Consider the following 26609-nt stretch of genomic DNA (forward strand, 5'->3'; position numbering starts at 1 on the left):
ATTCTACTAAATAGAATAATACCTAGTGTCGCCGAGAATATTCTCCCAGAATCACAGTGCGGCTTTCGCGCAAACAGAGGAACCACTGACATGGTCTTTGCCCTCAGACAGCTCCAAGAAAAGTGCAGAGAACAAAACAAAGGACTCTACATCACCTTTGTTGACCTCACCAAAGCCTTCGACACCGTGAGCAGGAAAGGGCTTTGGCAAATACTAGAGCGCATCGGATGTCCCCCAAAGTTCCTCAACATGATTATCCAACTGCACGAAAACCAACAAGGTCGGGTCAGATACAGCAATGAGCTCTCTGAACCCTTCTCCATTAACAATGGCGTGAAGCAAGGCTGTGTTCTCGCACCAACCCTCTTTTCAATCTTCTTCAGCATGATGCTGAACCAAGCCATGAAAGACCCCAACAATGAAGACGCTGTTTACATCCGGTACCGCACGGATGGCAGTCTCTTCAATCTGAGGCGCCTGCAAGCTCACACCAAGACACAAGAGAAACTTGTCCGTGAACTACTCTTTGCAGATGATGCCGCTTTAGTTGCCCATTCAGAGCCAGCTCTTCAGCGCTTGACGTCCTGCTTTGCGGAAACTGCCAAAATATTTGGCCTGGAAGTCAGCCTGAAGAAAACTGAGGTCCTCCATCAGCCAGCTCCCCACCATGACTACCAGCCCCCCCACATCTCCATCGGGCACACAAAACTCAAAACGGTCAACCAGTTTACCTATCTCGGCTGCACCATTTCATCAGATGCAAGGATCGACAATGAGATAGACAACAGACTCGCCAAGGCACATAGCGCCTTTGGAAGACTACACAAAAGAGTCTGGAAAAACAACCAACTGAAAAACCTCACAAAGATAAGCGTATACAGAGCTGTTGTCATACCCACACTCCTGTTCGGCTCCGAATCATGGGTCCTCTACCGGCACCACCTACGGCTCCTAGAGCGCTTCCACCAGCGTTGTCTCCGCTCCATCCTCAACATCCATTGGAGCGCTTACACCCCTAACGTCGAAGTACTCGAGATGGCAGAGGTCGACAGCATCGAGTCCACGCTGCTGAAGATCCAGCTGCGCTGGATGGGTCACGTCTCCAGAATGGAGGACCATCGCCTTCCCAAGATCGTATTATATGGCGAGCTCTCCACTGGCCACCGTGACAGAGGTGCACCAAAGAAAAGGTATAAGGACTGCCTAAAGAAATCTCTTGGTGCCTGCCACATTGACCACCGCCAGTGGGCTGATAACGCCTCAAACCATGCATCTTGGCGCCTCACAGTTTGGCGGGCAGCAACCTTCTTTGAAGAAGACCGCAGAGCCCACCTCACTGACAAAAGGCAAAGGAGGAAAAACCCAACACCCAACCCCAACCAACCAATTTTCCCTTGCAACCGCTGCAATCGTGTCTGCCTGTCCCGCATCGGACTTGTCAGCCACAAACGAGCCTGCAGCTGACGTGGACTTTTTACCCCCTCCATAAATCTTCGTCCGCGAAGCCAAGCCAAAGAAAGAAATATATATATATAAGTATATATATATATATATATATGTATATATATATATATATATATATTTCTTTCTTTGGCTTGGCTTTATATATATATATATATATATAAGTGTATATATATATTGATTCCAATGAGGAATTTATTTTAGCCTCTGGTGAAAAGGGCCAAATGTAATGTTGTCCCTTGATATAGACTTCCAAAATATTCTGATGTAGACGGCAGATCATACTGAAGAAAGCACCAGTAGATACTTCTCTTAGTTGCAAAATAGCCGTTTGTACATCAAAATTTTCCAGGCAACTATTGGACTTGGATCAGTGTGAAGTTAAGTTATGAGAAGTAAAAGGCACAGGTACAAATTCTGATGCAGCAGTATTTGAAGAGACATGAAATGGGCTGATAGTCATCATTGCAGAAGCAATATTAAAATGAGTTAAGTTTCCATATTGGCAACATGCTGCCTTTTCTATCAAGCTGGAGATGGTGCATAGAAAGAAGGTGGACATAACTGACAACAGGGCTATTTATGAAAACTACTTTTAATGACATTTGAAACAGAATACAATTTCAATCTTCAGATCCCTTCCAGAAAATGAGGAGGGAATTTGATGGTATCAGGACATCTCATTTTTCACCGATATTTTGTGGGGTTCATCAGGCTAAATACAAATGTAGAAACTACCTCAATGTCTGTGACCTATCATTTCATGTTTACGTCCAAACATTGCCCTACTCCACATACTCTAGGATGGAATGTTTAGATGACAGCCACGGAACTTTTAACCCATGCCTCTCCTCCGTAAATGGGATGTCTCTGAGTAGCAGTAGGCACTGGACACTATCTGATCTTCTATGTGAATAGACTGTGTATTTGGGTGCTGTCACAGAATCATAGTTTGTGTCATAGCATCGATTCAGGTGAATATTTATTTTCGAATGAAACAATAAGTGGATATCCCATATATTCTCTCATGATACAATGAAGAGAAAGGTTGTCTCTTGTCCAAAACCCTGAATTTACATCACAAATGGCAGAATTCCCTTGTGTTTAACCTGTTTTGTGTGTGTGTGTGTGTGTGATCTGCTGATTCCAGACTTCACCGTTGTATTTCTTCTGTTGTGTTTCTTAAATTGGCGCTTTAAAAGTACTTTGTTGTCTTTCAAATGATTTGCAAGGATTATCAAGAGCAGCATTTAAATGCAGGTAACTTTCTATAATGCATACACATAAATAATATGCCTTCGTTGGTTTAATCTACGTTGCCTACACTGCTTAAGATAAGCAAGGGAAAATTCTTGACAGCACAAACTACTAGAATGCCTTTGAATCTTCCTTACTGTGAAGTGCGATGGTGGAAGGTGAAAGTGGTCTTCGAGTAAGAAGAAAAAAAATCAATGGCAATTACACTGAGAGGAAAATTATGGTGCGGTTTATTAATCTGACAACTGCTTAAGTAAAGGGCCTTTTTCCAGGTTTGCACTATTCAATCAGTATCAGAGTTTCAATTCTCTCGTGATGACAAAGGATGCAGTCATTCGTATAATATTATTCACTGCTGTACAGTCTTGTGTGTGTTCCTTGTGATTGCCATTTCAGGAATTGTGTCTGGTACCCATGCTGATTCAAAATTATTCTTGGCAATTGCAGCACCAAGTCTTTGCAAAGAATAAGCATTCTTAAAAGCTATATTCAGTATGATTTAATTAATAAAGTTATGAAACATCTGAAAGACGCATTCAAATTGAAAATTATAATGATCGATCAGCACTTAAGCAAGGTTTCTGAATGGCAGGAGAGTATACTTCAAACTGTTTCTCCATCTGAGATGCTTCAGATCGCAGTAGGTCAAATAAATATATTATAAGACTGTATTTGGTCACATTTGGCCCAGACCAAGAGAATATTTGTATGTGTGCTTTTTTACAATAATGAAAAGTTGTCACTTCTCAGTTCTGGCGTTGATTTAATTTGGCTGTCTGGTCATATACATTTTTGGTCATCCCACATCTAAATTCCATTGATGTTTCTGCCAGTGGCAAAGAGGTGATTGACATTTGACTCTCGTTAAATAGTTTAAAATGTAACTAAGTAAAATTTGTTATAGGTTATTGAAGAAATTATGCTCTGAAATCACATTAGGAAGATTGTCTAGAGGTGGTCCTAAATGCAAAAACTGAAGGCATGTTGGGGAATGGATGTTAAGGAGCAGATTAAGTGGGGAGTGCAATGGTGCCACAGTTTGTGCTGCTGTCGAAGCTTGAGTGTCATGGGTTTGATTCTGACTCTCGGCAACATCCCAGCGAGCTTGCATGTTAATTATCTTTTTTTATGTGAGTTTCTTCAGCTGTCAAGTTAATTAGCTACTGTAAATTGCACTGATTATAGGTGTGAGGTATGAAAATGCGAAAGATAGACATGTGTGCAAGAATAAGTTGCAGTGAATTAAGTGGGACAACAAGATTATAGGCTAATGTTATTTGATGGATCAAATGATGGACTATTGTCTTTGTGACCATCCCCTGCGGCCATTCTGCTCAATAACAAGTATCGCATTTTGGATACCTTTGGGTGGAAAAACCTACCAGGGACGAGCCATGGCCGTCAGGTCTCTGGCACAGAGCCTGGTCCTGTGGCTAAGGAGGGAAAGGAGGAGAAGTGCAAGCTGTAGTGATAGTGGATTCCATAGTTAGGGGTAAAGATAAGAGGTTCTGTGGAAGAGATAGAGTATCTGGAATGGTGTGTTGCCTCCCTGGTGCCAGTGTCCAAGATATTTCAGATCAAGTTAATGGCATTCTCAGATGGGAGGGTGGGTAGCCAGATGCCGTGGGTAGGAAGGATGACGAGGTCCTGCGAGCAGAGTTCAAGAAGTTTGGCACTAGCTTGAAGGACAGGACCTCCAGGGTTGTGATCTCAGGATTTCTACCCGTGCAATGTGCTAGTCAGGTTATAAATAGGAGAATAATACAGTTTAACATGTGGCTAATAACATGGTGCAGGAGGCAGGTATTTAGGTTTCTGCATCATTGGGCACTCTCCCAGGGAAAGTGGCTCTTGTTCTGATGAATGGTTTGCATTTGAACTGGAAGGGGACTAATATCCTTGCAGAGCTGCTCTAGGGGTTTAAACTAGATTTGTAGGGGGAGAGGAACCAGAGTGCCAGAGCAGATAGAGGAGTGGAGGAGGGAAAGATTATGTTAAAATTGCATGAACTGTTAGAAGTCACTAGGTTATATGGGGAGAAAATATTCTCAGGTACATCTCTTTGAATGCAAGGAGTATTGTAGGAAAGGCAGATGAGCTTAGAGCATGGATTGGCATGTGGAATTATGACATTTGGCGATGAGTGAAACTTGATTGCAGGAGGGGCAGGACTGGCAGCTCAACATTCTGGGTTTCAGTTACTTTTGACGCAACAGAACGGGGTGGTGGGGAGGGAATGAAAGTGTGAGGAGTGGCATTGCTCATCAGGGAAAATATCACAGCTGTGCTCAGGCAGGACAGGCTAGAGGGCTTGTCTACTGAGGCTATATGGGTGGACATACCCATGATGTCTCCCCTAAACTTCCCTCCCTTCACTTTGTACACATGTCCTCTTATATTTGCTGATCCTTACCTGGGAAACAGGTGCTGGCTGTCCACCCTATCTATGCCTCTCATAAGCTTGTAGACCTCTATCAAGTCCCCTTTTATCCTTCTACACTCCAAAGTGAAAAAATCTGCTAACCTTGTCTCAAGACTTGTTTCCTAATCCAGGCAGCACCCTGGTAAATCTCCTCTGCACCCTCTCCATAGGTTCCACATCCTTCCTATAATGAGGTGACCAGAACTGAACACAATTCTGTTAAGTGTGCTCTTACCAAAGATTTATAGAGTTGAAACATGACCTCTCTACTCCTGAATTCACTCCCCCTATTAATGAAGCCCAGCATCCCATAGGCCTTCTTAACTATCCTTTCAACATGTGTGTCAACTTTGAGCGATGTATGGATTCGGGCCCCAAGGTCCCTCTGTTCATCCACACTCTTAAGTAACCGACCATTAGCCCTGTTCTCAGCCTACTGGTTAGTCCTTTCAAAATGCATCACCTCATACTTAACTGGATTAAAATCCATCTGCCACTTTTCTGCACAACTCTGCATCCTTTCAATATCCTCTGGTAACTTTCTACAACCCTCAGCACCATCCACAACTCCTTCAACCTTCATGTCATCTGCAGACACTGATCCCTCTTTATACCTCTTCATACAGGTCAATTATAAACAGCAGTGGTCCCACAACAGATCCTTGCGGCACTCCATTAGTCACTGACCTCCAGGCAGAATACCTTCCTTCTTCTACTACTACTCTGCTTTCTTCCTACAAGCCATTTTTTTTATCCACACAGCCGAGGTTCCACTGATCTTATGTCCATGACTTTCTGAATGAGTCTTGTGGGGGACCTTGATAAATGCCTTGCTAAAATCCATGTAAACCACATTTACCACCCTACCCTTATCAATTTCTTTTGTTAACTCCTCAAAAAAACTCAAGTAGACTCGAGAGGCACAACCTTCCCTTCACAAAGCCATGCTGACTATCCTTGAGTAGACTGTACTCCTCCAAATGCTCTTAGATCCTAACCTTAGGAATCCTCTCCATTAATTTGCATGCCACTGGTGTAAGAGACAGGACGAATGACAGTATGTGTAGTTTAAAATTAATTATGGAGAAGGATAGGCCTAGGCCTTGGGTTGAGATTGTAAATTGGAAAAAAATGCCAATTTTGAGGAATTGAGAAAGGATCTAGAATGCGTGGATTGGGTTAAGATTTTTTTGGCAAGGATGTGCGAGGTAAATGGAGGATTTTCAAAGGTGAAATTTTGAAATTACAGAGTTTGTATGTTCCTTTCAGGATTAAAGGCAAGGTTATGCCAATAGATAACCATGGCTTTTGAGGGATATTGGGGATCTGGTTCAAAAGAAGAGAGAGGTGTATAGCAGGTATAAGCAACGTAGAGCAAATGAGATACTTGAGGAGAATAAAAATACAAGAAAAACCTCAATAAATAAATCAGGAAGGTTTAAAGACATGAGGTTGTTTTGGCTGACAATGTGAAGGAACATCCTAAGGGTTCCTACAGGTATATTAAGAGCAATAGTAGGGACAAAATTGGTCCCCTTGAAGATCACTGGTTGGGTTTGTGTGGAGCCAAAAGAGATGGTGGAGATTTTAAATGTTTTTTTTTAAATCAATATTCACTCAGGAAATGGGCACAGAGTCGAGGGAAGTAAGGAAAACAAACAGTGATGTCATGGAACCCCCTATACAGATTAAAAAGAAGGTAGTGCTTCTTGTCTTAAAGCAAATAAGGGTGGATAAATCCCCAGGCCTGACAAGATATTCCCTCGGACCTTGAGGGAAGCTAGTGTGGAAATTGCTGCAGCTCTGGCAGAAAATGTCCTCGGCACGGAGGATTGGAGTGTAGCTCACATTTTTGTTTTTAAAAAAAAAAAAGTCTCTAAAAGTAACCCTGGAAATTATAGGCTGGTGAGCCTGTCGTCAGTAGTAGGTAAATTATTGGAAGGTGTTCAAGGATACCTGATATACAATTATTTGGATAGCCAGGGACTGATTAAGGATAGTCAACGTGGATTTGTGCAAGGTAGGTCATGTTTAACCAATCTTAGAGATTTTTGAGGATGCTACCATAAAAGTTGACAAAGGAGAAGCTGTGGATGTTGTCTACATGGACATTAGCAAGGCCTTTGACAAGGCCCCACAGGAAGGCTCAGACACTAGGCATTCATGGTGAAGTTGTGAATTACATTCGACAATTGCTGGACAGAAGCCAGAGAGTAGTGGTGGATGACTGCTTCTCAGACTGGAGGCCTGTGACTAGTGGTGTGCCTCAGGGATCAGTGCTGGGACCATTATTGTTTGTCATCTACATCAATGATCTGGATGATAATGTGTAAATTGGATCAGCAAGTTTGCAGATGAATCTAAGAATTGAGGAGTTGTGAACAGTGAAGAGGTTTTCAAAGCTTGCAGAGGTATCTGGACTAGCTGGAAAAAATGAGCTGAAAATGGCAAATGGAATTTAATGTAGACAAGTGTGAGGTGTTGCATTTTGGAAGGACAAACCAAACAAGGACTCGCATGATAAATTGTAAGGCAGTGAGGAATGCGGTAGAACAGAGGGGTCTGATAATACAGATACATAAACACCATCACAGGTGTTTTAAAAGTGAGCTTTTGGTATATTGGACTTCATGAATCAAAGTATTGATTATAGGAGTTGGGATGTTATGGTAAAATTGTATAAGAAATTGATGAGCCCAAATTTGGAGTATTGTATGCAGTTTTGGTCACCTAACTACAGGAAAGATATCAATAAGATAGAAAGAGTGCAGGGAAGATTTATAAGGATGTTGTCTGAACTTCAGGGACTGTATTACAGAGAAAGGTTAAACAGGTCAGGACTTGCAATGACACAGATTTACCACAGATTACAAATGAATCAAATACACTCACTTGTTTCTTTCAGTGCGCCATGAAGTCTACTTGCTTTATTAAGCACTAGACATAACATTGCATTCTTCAACACCCCCAAACACCACCCAGGCAAACCCACTGATCTTCTCATTGGCTCACCACCAGTTTCCTCCTCCTGCATCTGAGATCTATCACCTGTAAAACACCTGTGCAAGCTCACTATTACCCCTGCGCATCACTTCACTTACATCATCAGTGGCAACTGCACCGCCATGCAAGGAGGCTACTAATTGGAACTGTCCCACTCTGTAACAGGCCATAGGACTGACAGTTCCACCTAACCTTGTATGATAGAGCAAAGCAGGCGATGCATGGTCCAACTGGCAAGGGTGCAATCGGTCCTCTGACTGGCTCTGACACTGAATGTGGACTATCGATGCACACTGGGTTCAATCTGTTGATGTGTCAGCTTTTCCATTCCTGTAGATCACACGAGTCTTCCTCTGGCATCGTAAAACCTGAAAAGGATCATCATAAATGGGCTGAAGTGGTTTGCAAACAACATCATTGTGAATTAACATGAGTACAGTGTTGTCAATTATTTGGCACATACACTGAAGGTGACACCTGCTGCATAGGAGTAGGTTGGAGTAATCTCACGTTTTCCCGAAGACGATCAACATAACCAGCCAGATCATAGAGTGCTGTGCTTGGACTCGGATTTACAAACTCACCTGGCAAGGTTAGCATGATGCCATATACTAGCTCTGCCATTGAACATCCAAGATCTGCCTTAACAGCAGTATGCACTCCAAGGAGAACCATGGGCAAGCCTTCGCTCCACGTAGATGCACCACCACTAGCTGTTATTACTGCCTTCAGTTGTTGGTGGAAATGCTCGAAGAGCATCCATGGGCCTGCAGATAATAAGCCATAGAGCGAATACGGGCAGTGCCCAGAAGATTAGTGAAAGCTCGGAACAATACTGACTTATTCCATTGTAATAATGACACCGAAAGATGAGATCCAACAATCCACAAAAGCCATAGCGATTGTCTCTGCAGAGATGTTCGTGATAGGAATGGCCTCCTACCATCTGGTAGTTCAGTCTTCACACATGAGCAGATGGTAGGCCCACTTCCACCATCTCGGGGATATACTAAGTCTCGGTGCACGTGCTGGAAACAGGAATCAGGAACAACAAAATCCCCCAGCTTGGATTTCATGTGTCTGGAGACTTTAGAGCATTGACACAGCAAGCAGGTCCTTGCCCATAATCCAATATCCTGTTTAACATGAGGCCAGGTAAAATGCCCCGTAACTAGTTTGATTGATGCTCTTCTACCAGGATGCGATAGATTGTGAAGAGACTCAAAATTATCTCACCTCATAGTTGCTGGCACAAAAGTCCTGTAGAAATTGGGATCAGTGTGCTGTGCCATGACGGTGAAATCGATGGCTGTAGTTGTATATCAGGCATCAATATTGCACTTAGGGCGTCAGCATGGCGTTCACTTTTCCTCGGATGTGTCATACGTCCAATGAAAATTGTAAGATGAAGTCCAAGTGCCTAGTAGAGACGTGGGCTTGTACTCATGGTATGCGTAAGAGGTTTGTGGTCTGTTCAAATGGTGAAAGGACAGCCTTCCAATAAAAACAGAAATGTTTCACTGCGAGATAAGTGGCTTTGAGTTCTCGAGCAAACGTACGATACTTTGCCTTAGCCGGTGACAGTTTAGCTGAAAAAGGTGTCAGAGGTTCCAATTGTCCACGGACTCATTGTTATAACACTGCTCCAACAACACTGACAGATGCATCTGTGGTATGAGAGAGGAAGGTGTAGGTCTTCTGATGTACAAGCATCGTGGCATCCGCAAGCGCGGTCTTCACATCATTGAAAGCACGCACGGCACCGTCTCCCAAAGTTAATGGGCTTTTGGACACGGACGTATCGGATCCTTCTTGTGAGGGGTAAAAGAGATGCTGCATCATTCAGCAGGAATCAGCAATAAAAATTCATCATTTCTAAAAATTGTCACAACTGGCCAAAAGTAATGGGCATAGGAAGTTCTCTAATCTACCCTTTCGATTTATCAGGCAAAATACCAAATCGTGTCCAAAACGTACAAGATCAACACCATTTACGGGGATTGATCACAATGCCAAACTCATCAAGCCTCTGAAACAAAGAGATAAGGTGGTGCCTGTGCTCCTCTTCATCCACACTTGCGACCAGAACGTTTGTGGTGATACAAGCACTACACTGACTGCACTCCTACCAGCCTACTGCAGGGGGCAACCACTGTACCTGCAGGTAGGCAGCCTGGGAGGCTGGCCACACCTGCCTGCTGTCAATCACTGGCCCGTATAAAGACTCGAGCTGGCCTCTTTGGGAGCAATCAGACACGTGGAACCAGGAGTGGACTGAGACCTGATGTGTACAAGGCTAAGCTAATTAAAGCCTGTTGTACAGTCCGTGGACTTTGCGTCAGAATTATTCGCCCAGCAGTGCTCACAATATCATCGATGTAAACAAACAGAAAATTGAGGCCGGCGAGTATGTGGTTCCTAAACCACTGGAATGTCTGAGTACATTCCGTGGACCGAAACTCAAACGTGCCGAAAGGGGTAATTACTTCTGGCTTCACGACATCAGAGGCTCAACTAGAATCTGATGGTAAGCACTTACTAGACCTATTTTTGCAAATGCCTGTTTGCCATGGAGGTTTTTTTGAAAAGTCTTGTAAATTGGGAATGTTGTATTGGTAGGGCACGATAATTACCACAAGACCACCAATCACCAGGAGCTTTTTTTGGGAACCATATGAAATGGTGAAGCCCAGCAACTCAGATCTGCGGACTGTGTCCAACTCTCGCATGTGGTCGAATTCTGATTTTGTGATTCTAAGACAGGCTGGGGGTAATCTATGAGCCTGCACTAACACCAGAGGACCCAGAGTCTGTATATAGTGGGTTACTGTTGCGGAAACTGCCAAAATGTTTGGCCTGGAAGTCAGCCTGAAGAAAACTGAGGTCCTCCATCAGCCAGCTCCCCACCATGACTACCAGCCCCCCCACATCTCCATCGGGCACACAAAACTCAAAACGGTCAACCAGTTTACCTACCTCGGCTGCACCATTTCATCAGATGCAAGGATCGACAACGAGATAGACAACAGACTCGCCAAGGCAAATAGCGCCTTTGGAAGACTACACAAAAGAGTCTGGAAAAACAACTAACTGAAAAACCTCACAAAGATAAGCGTATACAGAGCCGTTGTCATTCCCACACTCCTGTTCGGCTCCGAATCATGGGTCCTCTACCGGCATCACCTACGGCTCCTAGAACGCTTCCACCAGCATTGTCTCCGCTCCATCCTCAACATTCATTGGAGCGCTTTCATCCCTAACGTCGAAGTACTCGAGATGGCAGAGGTCGACAGCATCGAGTCCACGCTGCTGAAGATCCAGCTGCGCTGGGTGGGTCACGTCTCCAGAATGGAGGACCATCGCCTTCCCAAGATCGTGTTATATGGCGAGCTCTCCACTGGCCACCGTGACAGAGGTGCACCAAAGAAAAGGTACAAGGACTGCCTAAAGAAATCTCTTGGTGCCTGCCACATTGACCACCGCCAGTAGGCTGATATCGCCTCAAACCGTGCATCTTGGAGCCTCACAATTTGGCGGGCAGCAACCTCATTTGAAGAAGACCACAGAGCCCACCTCACTGACAAAAGGCAAAGGAGGAAAAACCCAACACCCAACCCCAACCAACCAATTTTCCCCTGCAACCGTGTCTGCCTGTCCCGCATCGGACTTGTCAGCCACAAACGAGACTGCAGCTGACGTGGACATTTACCCCCTCCATAAATCTTCGTCCGCGAAGCCAAGCCAAAGAAGAAAAATGTCTGTGTGATGAGACAGTGGGGTCACTAGGTGAGGGAAAACCTTGCGAGGCTCAGAAAGGGCAGGAGCCAGGTTGACTGCTCGTCAGGCAGCTGACGATATTAGCGGGATGGCAAATGCAGCTGACTTGCATGCATGAGCTATGGTCCACGACACAGCAATTTTTCAAATCCACCAACAAAGAAAAATGTGACAAGAAATCCGCTCCCAAAATGGAATTTTCCACGCTTGCAACCATGAAAACCCAGCAAAAGGTTTATTGAGACCGAAATCCAACGTGAGTGACCTCTGGCCATATGTTTGAATATGAGAATCATTCGCAGCTGACAGAACATGTGACATATTGGAGTGGCTGCATTCCACCGTGGTTGGAGGGATCACTGAAATGTATGCACTGGAATCGACAAGAAATTGAACGCCCGAGAGATGAACTTTGAGGAAGAGAAAACAGCTGACATGCCCATGGGAAGCAGTTGCCCGTACTGCCGGGCCTGGTCGTTTCCTGGCTGTCATTTGCAGAAGTCTCAAGGTGGCTGTTAGGACCAGCAACACCAAATGCACCACCTGTCATCTCTACCACGTTCTCAACTACCACGATTCCGACCAGGTCAACGGAAGGAACTCTGTTGTGTGCCCAAAGGCTGGACCTGCACAGTCAATGCTGACATTTGTTGCTCCAACTCAGTTATCTTTGATTGATAGGGTGCTGGTGCTACCTTCGATTGATAAGTTGTTGGAGCTTCACAAGGCGCAGTAAGCTGTTGTTCCATTTACTCCTGTTGATGAAGGGGTGTAGCCAACCCTTTTATCTTCCATGCAGAGGTCATGGACATAACAAGGTCGGCATGAATGAGGGTGGACATTCAAAAGACACCCACCAAATGCTCTTGAACATGACGAGGTAAACATCGAAGGAACTTCAGTTTCCAAAAATTGCCTTTGACCTGGTCTGTTTCCGCTAGCTTGTGCCATATCCTCAATATCTGTACCAGTTGCCTATCGCCTAGGCTGTTATCAGCTAGTAATTGGGCAATACAAGTCTCCCTAGGTGGCTGAATACACCACAGAATAGCCACCTTAAGCATGTCGGATGGGAGATTACCATCCAGATCCACTAAGGTATCCTCCACTTCACAGGCAATCTGCTCTGGAAGACGCGCTACAAGTAAACTGTACTTCATCTTCTGAGGGCAGAGAAGCTTGCTTCGAGGATCGTGAGCTATACTGGTGAAGCTCTAACAATCTGGAAGAAAAGAGATCATGATGCTCTCGTTCAGACAAGGTTAAGAGGTGAACCTGCTAGAAGCCTTTAATATTTATGAACAAGTTTGATAGCTGGTGTAAATCAAACATCATTTGCAAGAAGTCAAAGTCTAAAACTGCAGTAAAGAACTGGGGAGAAGCTTTTAGTCTGTGATTAAGGATACATAACTTGTTATTATAATTAATGAATGCTATTAATGAGGAAGCTAGATAAGGTACAAGGACTACCTAAAGAAATCTCTTGGTGCCTGCCACATTGACCACCGCCAGTGGGCTGATATCGCCTCAAACCGCGCATCTTGGCGCCTCACAGTTCGGCGGGCAGCATCCTCCTTTGAAGAAGACCACAGAGCCCACCTCACTGACCAAAGACAAAGGAGGAAAAACCCAACACCCAACCCCAACCCACCAATTTTCCCTTGCAACTGTGTCTGCCTGTCCCGCATCGGACTTGTCAGCCACAAACGAGCCTGCAGCTGACGTGGACATTACCCCTCCATTAATCTTCGTCCGCGAAGCCAAGCCAAAGAAAGAAATAAATAAAAGGTGGGGGGAATCTTCAGTTGGACCTCACCAACTGCTCCTGTAAGGTAGTTTATTCTCATCACTATCCATTTTAAATTGGAAGGTTTTGTGAACTCACGGGGTCACCACTTGAAACGACACTGATTTACCACAGCTTTCAGACCAATAAAGAATATACTCACTCACTTCTTTCATTGCACCATGAAGTCAACTTTCTTTATTAGCCACTAGACACAACATTGCATTCATCAACTCCACAAACACCACCTTCTCATTGGCTCACTGCTACACGGGTGATCCTGATACTCTCACTTATCTCTTTCTGCATCTGAGATCCATCACCCGTATACTGAACCTTAACACACCTGCGCATGTGCACTATAACTCACGTGCGTTACATTGCTTATGTCATCAGTGGCGACCGACACCGCTCCCAATGAAGGTAAGTACATGACCGCCACAGACTTTATTCCCAGGAATGATGGGAGATAAAGGGGGATAGACAGAGTAAATGTAGATAGGCTTTTTCCACTGAGGGTGGGTGAGATACAAACCAGAGGACATGGGTTAAGGGTGAAAGAGGAAAAATTTAAGGGTACATGAGGGGAACTTCTTAACACAGTGAGAGGTGGGAGTGTGGAATGAGTTGCCAGTTAAAGAGTGAATGAAGGCTCAATTTTAACATTTAAGAAGAATTTAGACAAGTACATCGATGGGAGAGGTATGAAGGGCTATGGACTGGGTGTAGGTCAATGGGACTAGGCAAAAAATGGTTCGGCACACACTAGAGAGGCCGAAGGGGCCAGTTTCTGTGCTGTAATATATGTTTCTATGCTCCCTTCTACTTTTTAATTTGGATGCCTGCTGACATTTTTCCATACTTTGATGAAGGCCTCAACCCCAAAATGTCAATTATGTATTTTTATCTTTGCTATATAAAGGACAATGTTTAACCTCCTGAGTTTCTCCCATATTTTGTTTTTACAATGGACACCTTCTGTGTCTTAGGAATGAATGAAATGAATCAGTTCTGAGTTAAACAATACTGGCAAGATGTGAATATGTAATATGAAAACTATTTTGCATGGGCAGATTTTTACTAATGTTTGTCTGGGTTCAATTGGAACAAGTTTCAGTTAAAACCCTGCAATATTTATTCTGCAGCAAATTCTTGCCTTTGTAAAAAAAAACATACAGGTAATTAATAAAACAAGATAGCCCTAGAACAAGAGGCAAAAAAAATCTGCAGATGCGGGGGTCCAGTGCAGTACACAATAGTGCTGGAGAAACTCAGCAGTTCACACAGCATTCACAGAAAGTAAAAGGCAGTCAACCTTTTGGCCATGAGCCATCCAACAACATATCATTTTAGTTGCAAATCACTGGATTTCGTTCAATACATGCTGAAGTGAACACTTCCAGAGTTTAGGGACTGGCATGGTTGCCTAAAGTGGAGTAATTCAGTTCTTATATCGATGGAGTATATGGATGCAGGATGGGTGTGGAGCTGGAATAGGTAGTGATTGGGAAGGAAAAGGCCATGGGGCGATTTGATGGAAACTTCGAAGCCGAGTCATTGAATAACCGTGGACCAACATCAGCTAGCAAGCTCAAGCACAATGAGCCGATGAAGAGCAGCCTGATGGATCTTAAACCAACTTTGATGATCAGTCGTAAAACACAAAAGTCTTCAGACACCATGATTTTGTTTTGAATACTTTATTTATAAATTTTTAAACCACAATAATAATAATTACATTCAATTTTAAACTGTTTCAAAAGAAGTTATACATGTGGTATATATCCTCCTATATCCCCCAACTCCTACCCTCCCAACAGCCCCCCCCCCCACCCCTAAGAGAAAGAATGAAAAAGAAAAACCAGAAAATGCCAAGGAAATAAAACATTTATACAATAAAGTCGATTAGTGGTAACCAAGAAGTGAGGTCTTCAGGGAATCAATCATATGTGCAAACCAAAATTTGATAAATATGGGCTCCATATTTTCCAAAAAAAACACCATCTTTATCTTGCAGATTATAAGTAATTTTCTCTCATGGTATACAACTACGAAGTTCTGCATGCCATCTTTCCATGCCTAAATCTATTTCTGACTTCCATGATATTGCTATACATTTCCTATAAACTGCTGAAGCAATTAACACGAATTCAATTTGATAAATATTTAATTTTAATTTTGGCCTTATAGCCTGTGATAGTACAGATTCTATCACCAATGTCTATATGTACGTATGTACAGATGGTAGTGTAGGAAGACTGTGATTGGCTGAGAGTGTAGCCACACCTACTGGCAGGTCTTAAAGGATTGCTCCTAGCCAGACCAGGTCATTCTGGACTGGTCAACCTACTTGTGATATGCTCCAGTCTTTTAGTTAATAAAAGCCTTGGTTTGGATCAACCAGTCTTTGGTTCTTTCGACGCGCATTATATAGCCTTAATATCACTCAATAAAAATAACATCAGGTCCCCCCCCCCAATTTGGGGGGCCTTAATTTGAAATAAATGATACATTACTAAAATAAATTTATTTACATGAGTATTACAAATCAGTAATTCTAATTCACTTTGATTGGATAATGTCAATGTAGGACCTATTTTGCCAGATAAAAAAGCTTTAACTTGGTAATAACAACCAGGTTCATTAAATTTTTCTTTCATTCTTTCAAATGTTATAAATCTCTCATCCTCAGAACGACCTTCAATCCCCTTAATACCCTTCCATCTCCAAATCCTAAAAAATTGGTTATCCGTTGAAAAAGGAATAAGCCTAGTTTGACATTTTCCTAGATATTAAACCTTTCATACCAATTTCATTATCAATATTATTTCACAACTCAATCAAATGCTTCAAAACAGATGATTCCTTACTTCCAAATAACATCTTAGAATTCCATTTATAGATAAAATCTTGGGGATCCATATCCCCTATTGCATTAAATTCCACAGAAGCCCAAGTTGGAATATTATCTAAATTAAACATTACATTTATAAATCTCAGTTGAGCTGCTTTATAATAATTCTTAAAATGAAGATGTAAACCCCCCCCCCCCCACCAACTCATACTTCCAAGACAATTTTTCCAAAGAGATCCTTGGCATTTTTATCTATAGACACCATGATTGAAGTAAAAACACAATAGTGACCTACTAAGTTTCTCCAGCATTGTTTTCATTCAACAATCAGTAATCAACTTACATAATGACACAATGTCCAACCCTCAACTTAACCTTCCTGCTCTATTCCCACAATCCTTGGGTGGCCCTGAACAGAGAATATAAGGAAGAGAAGTTAGGAGTAGGCCACTCAAATCTGCCTCACTGTTCAATAACATCAAGGTTAATTTGATCTTTGAACTCAGCTCCTCATTCCTATCAGATCCCAGAACATTTATTGTCTAAAATCCTTCGTGGCTCTGGGCACATTCAATGACAATTCCACAGCTCTCTGGGAAAGAGATTAACAAACAGTTGGAGTATTTTGCTCTGAAAAAGAATTAAAATGTATTTACATTTTTCTTTACTTACAGCACAGTAGAAGGTGATTCTTGCCATTTAAAATCGTGCCACTCAATTACACCAAAATTAACCTATAACCCCTTATGCTTTGGAGAGTGAGAAGAAACTGAAGCATCTAGGGAAAACCTATGCAGACATGGGGAGAACGTGCAAACTCCTTACAGACAGCACCAGGTGGATGGCTCTGTGATAGCATCACATTAACCGCTATGTTAACCGTGCTGCCCTTTCTTCCTCATGTCACCCTTGTGTGGACAACTCACAATCCAAGGCTGTGCCCCAGATCTTTATTCCTTTTTGAGGGAGAACATCCCCTCAGCATCTACCCCTGACAATCCTATGCAAAATCCTTCATCTTTCAATAAGCCCACCACTTATTATTTTTAACCAGTAAATTTAGGCGCAGCCTGCTCAATCCTTCTTCATAAGGTGTAACACTTCCATTTCAGACCACCAAAGGTACCTTCTCAGAATTACTTCTGAGGCAAGTTTATTCTTTCTTGAAAATGAGAGCAACATTGTGTGTAATCAAGAAAGTCTACAATGCTGGGAAACGAGCTTTCAAAATGCCAGAGAAACTCTGCGGATCAGGCATCTTCGAAAAAGGCAATGGACAGTCAATGTTTCAGGTAGTAACCCCTCATCATTCCTGATGAAGAGCTATGGGTCAGGATGTTGACTGTCTTTTGCCCTCCATAGATGCTGCCTGACCCACTGTGCTCTGCCATCAATTTGTGTGTTGAACAAAGACACATTCTATGCTCCAGGTGTGATCTTACCAGTACAGGTACAGGATGCTTTCTCATTTTGTATTCAATCCCTCTTGCAATAAAGGCCATTTTGTTTTTGTGCTTCTCTCAGAAAATGCAGGGAACACTCAGCAGATCAGGCAGTGTCTGTGAAAAGAGAAACAGTTCATAATTCAGTTCAGGGAACATTCATCATGGAATGGAAAAGAGAGAAAGCAAATCTGACTCAGTACTTTCCCAGTTGTGGTTGAGAGCACCAGAGCTGAAATGTTCATTGTTCCTCTTTTCACAGATGCTGTCTGAACTGATGAGTATTTACAGCCTTCTCTGTATTTATTTCAGATTTTCAGCATCCAAGTTTTTTTTTTACATTTTCACTACATTTACCTTCCGAATTACTTATAGCTGGACACTAATATAATCAGTCAATGGAAAACAGTTAATCCTGATTCTCTAGTTTTTGGTTATCTGTTTGTCTATCTCTTGTTAATTCTAAACTAAAATTTCTTGTCATCATGAGTAACCTCACCAAATATGTTACACAGAATTTAGCCTGACTGATGCTCTGTGCAGGCTACAAAATGGAACGTACTTTGCTCTTCATCACTGATGCCCTCACCTTGATCAGTGCTAAAAAGAAAGCAATCCTGAGTGCAACATTGACCTGAGCATCTGCTGTGACTAATTAGCCACTAATTAACCTGAGCACGGTACAGCAATTACACCTTGTTGGCTCATGGGGACAGAGCAAGTTGTACACAGCCTCCATTTAGCTGTAGAATAAATGCATTGTGAGCTATTATGTAAAATGCTCCCATCTTTAGGAACCAATGAGCCCTCCAACTCTTGAGGAACCATTGTTGGCTTAAAAATTAGGCATAAGGAAGACCTTGCTCAAAATATTTCTTGCTCAATTCAAGGTGAGTATACTCAAAGGCAGGGAAATAAATCAACTTTGCAGTAAAGATGCTGCAATCATAGGCTGGAGTTTTGCTTGCCAACTTTTGTTGGATGTATTCCAAGAGGTATCATGACCCCCCCCCCCACCCCCCAGTTTCACATCAGCTCTCTCCAGTCAAACAGCTTTCTTTTCCTATTTCCAATAGTTTTAGAACTGCTCAGTAAGTGTTCCAAAACCATTTAACCATTTACGGAGCGTAAACAGGCCACGTTGGCCTTTCGAGTCCGCACCAGTTAACTGATTTTGTGCGCCCTCTTCAGGCATTGGTCCCGGTAGATCTTCATTCAATAACGATGGGCGAATTCAATGCAGGTGGAATCAGATAATAGCAAAACTGTCTTGTGTACCAAAAATAGTAAAACTTGACGAAACTGGATTTATTAAGAAAAGACAAACAATGGACAATATCTCTAAGTTCATTAACTTAATCCATGCAGTACAAGGAAAGAAAACTCCAACAGTGCCTTTAATCTGGTGCTACGGTGATTCCAGTTTAGTTTCTGGTCAATGGTCACTCCCGAAGGTAACAGCCAAGAGCAAGGCATGGCCCTTTGGTATGTTAATCGAAAGGATTTGTACTGTGAATTGTAGTGTGACTGAGTATATAGATAAGTTTTTGGGAGCTAAATTGGGAAAGGTTTGTTGGAGTAGGTCACATACAAACACTTCAAAACAGATCTTATTTGAAATACTGGAGCTCTGCTAATACTAGTCATATCGGGGCCTCAACAGCTTTTGCAAGAGCTTTGAAGAGTGCTCAAGAGTCTTCACTAATGGATTGTTGTTTGCCAAGGGCAACAGATGAAAGAGAATGCTGGAGCTGCTGCTGTCTGGAATGAGAGCTTGCTGTTGTAAGAGGGTCGTGTGGTTTTGTAAGCAGAGAGAGTCAAACAGAGAGAGAGAGAGAGAGAGAGAGAGCGAGAGAGAGAGATCACTTGTACAGTGTTACAGCCAGCAGAAGTAGCTGGGAATGGAACAGGACAAGCTGGCAAGCCCTTTTGGAAGTCAGCCTGGTCAAGGCCCTTGTGGTTCATGCAAGAGGAGAGGACTGGCTGTCTAATGTTTCACTTGGAATAATCGAAACAAAAAGGAACTCTGTAGTGACCTGAAAGAAAGAGGTTATCATCTGGAGACAAAAGGAAAAAGAATACTTTTTTACATGGCTCAACAGTTTTTGTCCACAGAGTTTGCCAGACTGATCTCATGTATGAAGGAGACTGAGTTGATAAGGTCCACATTCACCACAGCAATATTTCTCACCCCGTGTTCTGTGGACCTTTGACATCACATGGCTTTGTCGTGTGTGCTCTGCGGCGATGCAGCAGTGATAAATATTACTGAAATAATGAATAACTAATGTGCAAAACAAGGTTGTAAATTGGACAACAAAATAAATGAAAATGCTCAATTTCTTTACTCCACCAAACAGAACAAAAATCCTGTCAGTGGTGTGGGGAGGGGCTTGAGCTTGCCAGTCAACCCCCCACTATCCACTGCTGTAGCTTTTGATAGTTCTCAGTGCTCTCCACAACTCCATCAATCTTTGTGTCATCTGCAAAATTTATTAACCCAGCCATCTACCATTTATTAAAAAGCTAAGTCACGTGCATGCTCGTACATGTTGCTCACACACACGTGCTTATGGACACACTCCTGCACACACATTGACTGGTATCCGGATTTCAAGCAACCGGCAGCCTCCAGCAACTGGCAAAAAAAATCAAGGAAAATAAATTTAAAGAATAAAATAACAGGTAAAAATACATAAGTTTAAAATTGTAAATGTTTTCTGAAGAAACGCACAAACCTGTGGTGAAGATGAGAGCAAATATTCAGCCAGCAGAGCGCCTTGGTCATGCTTTGCTCATAACAGCAGTTTGAATAAAGTTGTGTGAAACAGCAATACCGTCCCCAGAATGAAAAGCTGGTTGATGCCGCTCACCATTGTGGTGACTCTCTTAAAGTGTCTCCTTACCCCTACTTAGTAAGAGTTGCCCCAGTCAAAGGCTTCATCAGTAAACCTGCAGGACAGAGGGTTAATTATATATAATGTTATTGTTCGTCTTTCGGGCAGCTCGGTGGAGGGCGAGGAACCTGCAGATGCAGGGATGGTTCAATGTTTTCAAAGAATGTGACTGAAAATCAAATAAAATGCTTTAAGATTTATATATTCATGCAAGTGAAGGTTGTTTAGTTTAAGGAAAGAATAGTATTTTTGCCTTTTAAACTGTTTATTCATAAAGCAGGTGGATCAGTAAGGCATTGTAAAAGTAAGTCTCAAGCAACTTTTTATACAAAGTTCCCCCATTTCAGGGCACCATAATGTTTGGGCCATTTGACTTCACAGGTGTGTTTAATTGCTTCATTGGTGCAGGCATAAGAGAACTAGGCTTGCTGCTAAGCTTTACATCAACTTTGGAGTTGGCAGTTGCCATTTTTCAGCATGAGGACCGGAGTCGTGCCAATGAAAGTCAAAAGAGCCATTATGAGGCTGAAAAATAAGAATAAAACAATAAACAACGCCACCCAAACCTGAGGATTACCAAAATCAACTGTTTGGAACATTATTAAGAAGAAGGAGCGTACTGGTGAGGTCAGTAATCGCAATGGGAGTGGTAGACCAAGGAAGACCTGCACTGCCGATGCTAGGAAAATGCTCATCGCAATGAAGAAATATCTCAAAATGCTTGTCCGGCAGAAACACTCTTCAGCAGGCAGGTGTGGATTTGTCAATGACGACTGTCTGCAGAACACCTTATGAACAGAAATACAGAGGCTACACTGCAAGATGGGAACCACCAGTTCGCCACTGAAACAGGATGGCCAGATTTACAGTTTGCCAAGAAGTATTCAAAGGAGCCTGCAGAATTATGGTTAAAAAGGGCTTGTGGACAGATGAGACCAAGATTAACCTATAATCAGAGTGATGATAAGAGTAAAGTGTGGAGGCGTAAAGTAACTGCCCAAGATCTAAAGCATTATCACTTCATCTGTGAAATGTGGTGGGGGTGTTATGGCCTGGGCCACAGGTACTGGCACACTTATCTTTATTGATGATGGTACTGCTGATGGCTGAACCAAAATTAATTCTGAGGTGTATAGAAACATCTTATCTGCTCATATTTGAGCAAATGCCTCCAAACTCATTGGACGGCCCTTCATCCTACAGTGAGACAATGATCCCACATTTTTTTTTTAGCTAAAAAAAGGTAAAGTTAATGAATGGCCAAGTCAGTCACCTGATCTAAATCCAATTGAGCATGCCTTCCATATGCTGAAGAGAAAACCTAAGGGGACAAACTCCTGAAACAAGCAGGAGCTGAAGATGGCCGCAGTAGAGTCCTGGCAGACCATCACTAGAGAAGATGCTCACCACCTGGTGAGGTCCATGAATCACAAACATCAAGCAGTCACTGCATGCAAGAGATATGCAACAAAGTACTGAACATGACTACTCTAAAATGAATACCATTGCCATGTCCCAAATATTAGGATACCCTGAAATCAAGAGACTATGCTTAAAAAGTGCTGCAATTCAGCAAAGAACCATACTATAGAACACTAAAGCCAGAAAACAAGTCATTTGGTCCTTCTAGTCTGTACCAAAACATCATTCTGCTAGTCTCACTGACCTGCACCCTCTCCATAACCCTCCAGACCTCTCCCATCCATGTATTTATCCAATTCACTCTTAAAATTTAAGAGTGAGCCCGCATTTACCACATTCCACACTCACACCACTCTCTGGGTGAAGAAGTTCCCCCTGAATGTTTCCCCTTTCACCCTAAACCCATGTCCTGTCATATTTATCTCTCCTAATCTAAGTGGAAAGAACCTACTTGCCTTTACTTTGTCTATATCCCTCATAATTTTGAAAAACTCTATTAAATCTCCCCTCATTTTTCTACACTCCAAGGAATAAAGACCCAACTTATTTAATCTTTCCCTGTAATTCAACTCATGAAGACCTGGCAACCAATCAACCATCCATGACAATCCATTACCCTAACTCCTTTTATGCTTATTCTATGCAAAAGCCTTTTGTGCAGCACCTTATTGATGGTCAAACCAAAACATATACAAGTAACCTTGAATAAAATCTGGAATGTGCACTTTAATCTCGTGAATTGTTTGATTTGAAATTTTAAACTGGAGAGCACAGGGGCAAATAAAGGAAAGATGTTTCTTTGTCCCAAACAATATGGAGGGCATTGGATATGCATTTGTTTATAAAATAATCCTAAACAACAGGAATCCCAACACCAATCTCTTGAGAACACCATTGCTCTTGGACTTCCAGTCAGAATGGCACCCTTCCACCTCTACCCTCTGTCTTCTACAGCAAGTCAATTCCAAATCCAAACTACCAATTCACTCTAAATGCTGTGCATCTTTACCTCCTTGATCATTAGGGTCCTGTCAAATGCTAATGTCCCAAACTAACAGTCTGTTTAAGACAGTCAACACCTAGATGTATTTATCACTGCAATTGGGTTCCATTTCAGTGTTGCCAAATGTATCCATGATTTTTGTTGTGGCACTAGCACACAATCAGTACTCTCGACTTGCATACTTACAATTCAGATGGTTAACTTATATACAGTATATGTATCTGTGTTTTGCATTGTGAGTTTAATTCTGTTCATGTGGAACAGTTTTACTTAAATTAAAAGCAATGGATTTGCCTACTTGAAAATGTTGTGGGTATTCAGACGAGGGAAAAGATTTGCATTTTGTTATCAGCATCTAATGGGTGTGAGATTATTGCTCACTATTTGTAATCATTCCTTTATGTTTGAATTTATTGTCAATAAAGCCAAATGTGTGCATAAATCAGGTCACAAGTTCTCTCTCACCATTTATTGTTTAATGAAGGAAAACTTTCTTCAGATGTCCAGCTAAGGACTTGCCCAGAGTTGCAATTGCTCTTATTAAAAACCCAAACCCAGACTTCTTCATTGCATTCAAAGTATTCCTTTTCTGTGGCATTATTTGAAAATTGCCTACCAATTGTCATGGATGATCATTTCTGAGTAGCAACTCTTCCTGTTGGCCAGTGTCATTTTGAAATGAATACCTGCTTACTGCACTTCCCAGCTTTAAGGTATTTTGGGCGCATCATTGACTTACTGAGGGGATACTTCTGGTTCTTTTGTGCTTGCAATATTGCAAACCACCAGGAAAAAATTCCTGTAAGTTGCAATTTGTTGCAGGAACAGAAATCTGTTCTATGCAACAGTGAAAGGCCGCCAATCCGAGGAAGGGCCTTCAACCTGAAAAGTTTACTCTGTACAGGTATACTGCGTTTTACGAAGGTAGAGCATTCCTGAGAAACTTCTTAAATCGTAAAGTGAAGACCCATTGACTACTAAAGGTAAAGGTTCCCTTATTGTTACATAATACTACATTTAGAATGTAACATACATGAAATTATTTAAAGTCACCACTTTATCCAGCACCCCTCACCAGAGGCCCCAGCAAGGAACGAACTGACATCCCCTGGTTTACAGGGCCAGTGCTCTAACCACTGAGCTATCGAAGCCTCTATTGAAATCAATTTTTGTAAAAGTGAAAACCCATTATAATTTCTTCATAAAAGCAAACACTGGTTTCTTCTTATAAATGAATTTGCATAAAGTGGGTATTCTTTAAGCAGGATTTTCCTATATTTCTTTCCACCGATGTGGCCTGACCTGCTGAATATTAATGGCAATATTCTGTTTTTATTTCAGATTGCTATTTGCTGCATTTTTTTTATTTTCATCTTCCAATCTTCAGTTAAATATTAGTAATTGTTAGTATATTTGAAATCTTCCACCTAAAAAGAACCAACGTTTGATTTTGAAATGGTGTACATTGCACAACAGTGCTGGAGGAAGTCAGCAGTCCATGCAGCATCTGTCGGAAGCAAAGGGTAAATGATATTTCAGGCTTAGACGCTGAGTTTCTCCAGCACTTTTGAGTGTTGCACTACAATCGCAGCGTGTGCAGACTTTCCTGTTTAACGCCATTGTGAAATGGTATGTAGCGTTTGTACCCTTCCAGCGATAGACTACAGTGCTTGAAATTTCCTTAGGGGCTTGTCCCAATCAGATTTAGCTTACGTTTTATAACACATAGCTAACAAAGGTTATTACTACACTCCTACCAATGTTAGGTCAACTGACTAAGTGAGCCCCCTTGGGTAAGTTTAGGAGGCAGTGGGTTATAAAGAAAATCTTGCATTTGTAGACTGCCATTCACCTCAAAGTCTGGAAGTTCCAAAAATGCCTGCATTCACAGGATGTTCAGCAAAATTGGGGCAGGAGGCCCAATGCTACCATATGGTAGCAGCTTTGAGCAATGGTCAGGCAAGCTACTCATTAGAATTGGCATGGCTCCTGTACTGATCTGCATCAACTTTACAAGAGGAGGCCAGTTTTTTAGACCTCCCCCCTCATTAATATGTAAATACTTCAACAAAATATTCAATAACTTTCAAGCCCCTTTTCAGCAAAGGTACCAGAAATTGAACCTGGGGTCCCGCCACTGCGAGGTAGCGAGTCTTTTGCTGTGTGTGGTGGGGAACAAATTGAAGGGTTCAAAGAATGACACAAGGTATGGTAAAACCTCGTTAGAACGCAGTAGTTGGGATCCAAGATTTTATACCTCGTTACAGCCGAGTCGTGGAACAGATGCATGTATGTCAGAGTGCCCATGGATAGTCAAACCCAAATATGACCAGTTTTCGAAGGATCCGCTATCAATTTCAATGGAAGAAAGCCAGCGCATTCTTTTAACACTGGTATTCTGAATTTTAATCAACTTATTTGCAAAGTTTGGGGTCCAAGACACCCGCGCTATAAATGATTCTGCAGATTAACGAGTCGTGTTCTAGTGAGGTTTCAGTATAGTAGTAAACGGTGAATTTTATTCACAACAGGGAGGAAATATTTAATAGAAGGCGCGCACACCCACTGGCAAACCGAATTCACTTACATAAAAGTTAACTGCAAATAACCTCAATTACAGAGGGTTAAAACAAACAATACCTACCACACCTTCCCCCAACAAGCATGCACAGCACTCAATTTACAGAATTTCCAAATTAGGTCAATGACCCACAATGGTTCCCTTTGAGGTGTATCCTTACCCATTTACATACCTCACAGTTTGTTAGTTCTCCACCACTGTTTGTGATCCACAATCTGGAGCGACTCAGGTAGTCACCTCGGCAAGAGATCAAAGATGAAAGAGTGGCTTGAACACACGGTTGGGTTTTATTCTCTGCACCTCAGACTAACCCAGATAGTGGTTTGTGTGACTTCAGGTGACCAAACCTAATGTGATGCCAGCTGTGGGCAGGTCTGACATTCATTGACTTGGGGTGGGGTGGGGGGGGGGGGGGTGGAAATTAACCTTCGACCTCTTTTCCAGTGAGGTCACCCTCATGTTTTATTGTGTGTCACTGCTTAACTGAGCACTTTTTCACAGGAGGATCTGAAGGACACTTTCAAATCTAAACTTTGTTTTATCTCTTTCTTTAGGCACCATAACTTTGCCCATACCCTTCCAATATTATGTTGCTGTGTCTTTTTCAGAATATCATATTTATTATTTCCAACTCCATTGGCTTGAAATGCATCACTTTGTAGCGGCATTAAAGGCAGTTCATGAGTACTGTCGGTTGTATTGAG

At 42.3% G+C, this 26609-nt stretch overlaps 1 protein-coding gene and 1 long non-coding RNA gene across 13 annotated transcripts in view; one reads left to right on the plus strand and one right to left on the minus strand.

Moving 5' to 3' along the window:
- ofcc1 (orofacial cleft 1 candidate 1) overlaps positions 1-26609 on the plus strand; it is a 341671-nt gene that overhangs the window by 182049 nt on the left and 133013 nt on the right. The window lies entirely within an intron of this gene.
- LOC138755233 (uncharacterized) lies at positions 8098-26287 on the minus strand. Its single transcript, XR_011352135.1, has 3 exons — positions 26078-26287; positions 18003-18119; positions 8098-8511 (listed from the first exon to the last, which is right to left on the minus strand). It is a non-coding gene; the product is annotated as an uncharacterized lncRNA (long non-coding RNA).

Source organism: Narcine bancroftii, chromosome 2 (assembly GCF_036971445.1).
Source record: "Narcine bancroftii isolate sNarBan1 chromosome 2, sNarBan1.hap1, whole genome shotgun sequence".
NCBI lineage: Eukaryota > Metazoa > Chordata > Chondrichthyes > Torpediniformes > Narcinidae > Narcine > Narcine bancroftii.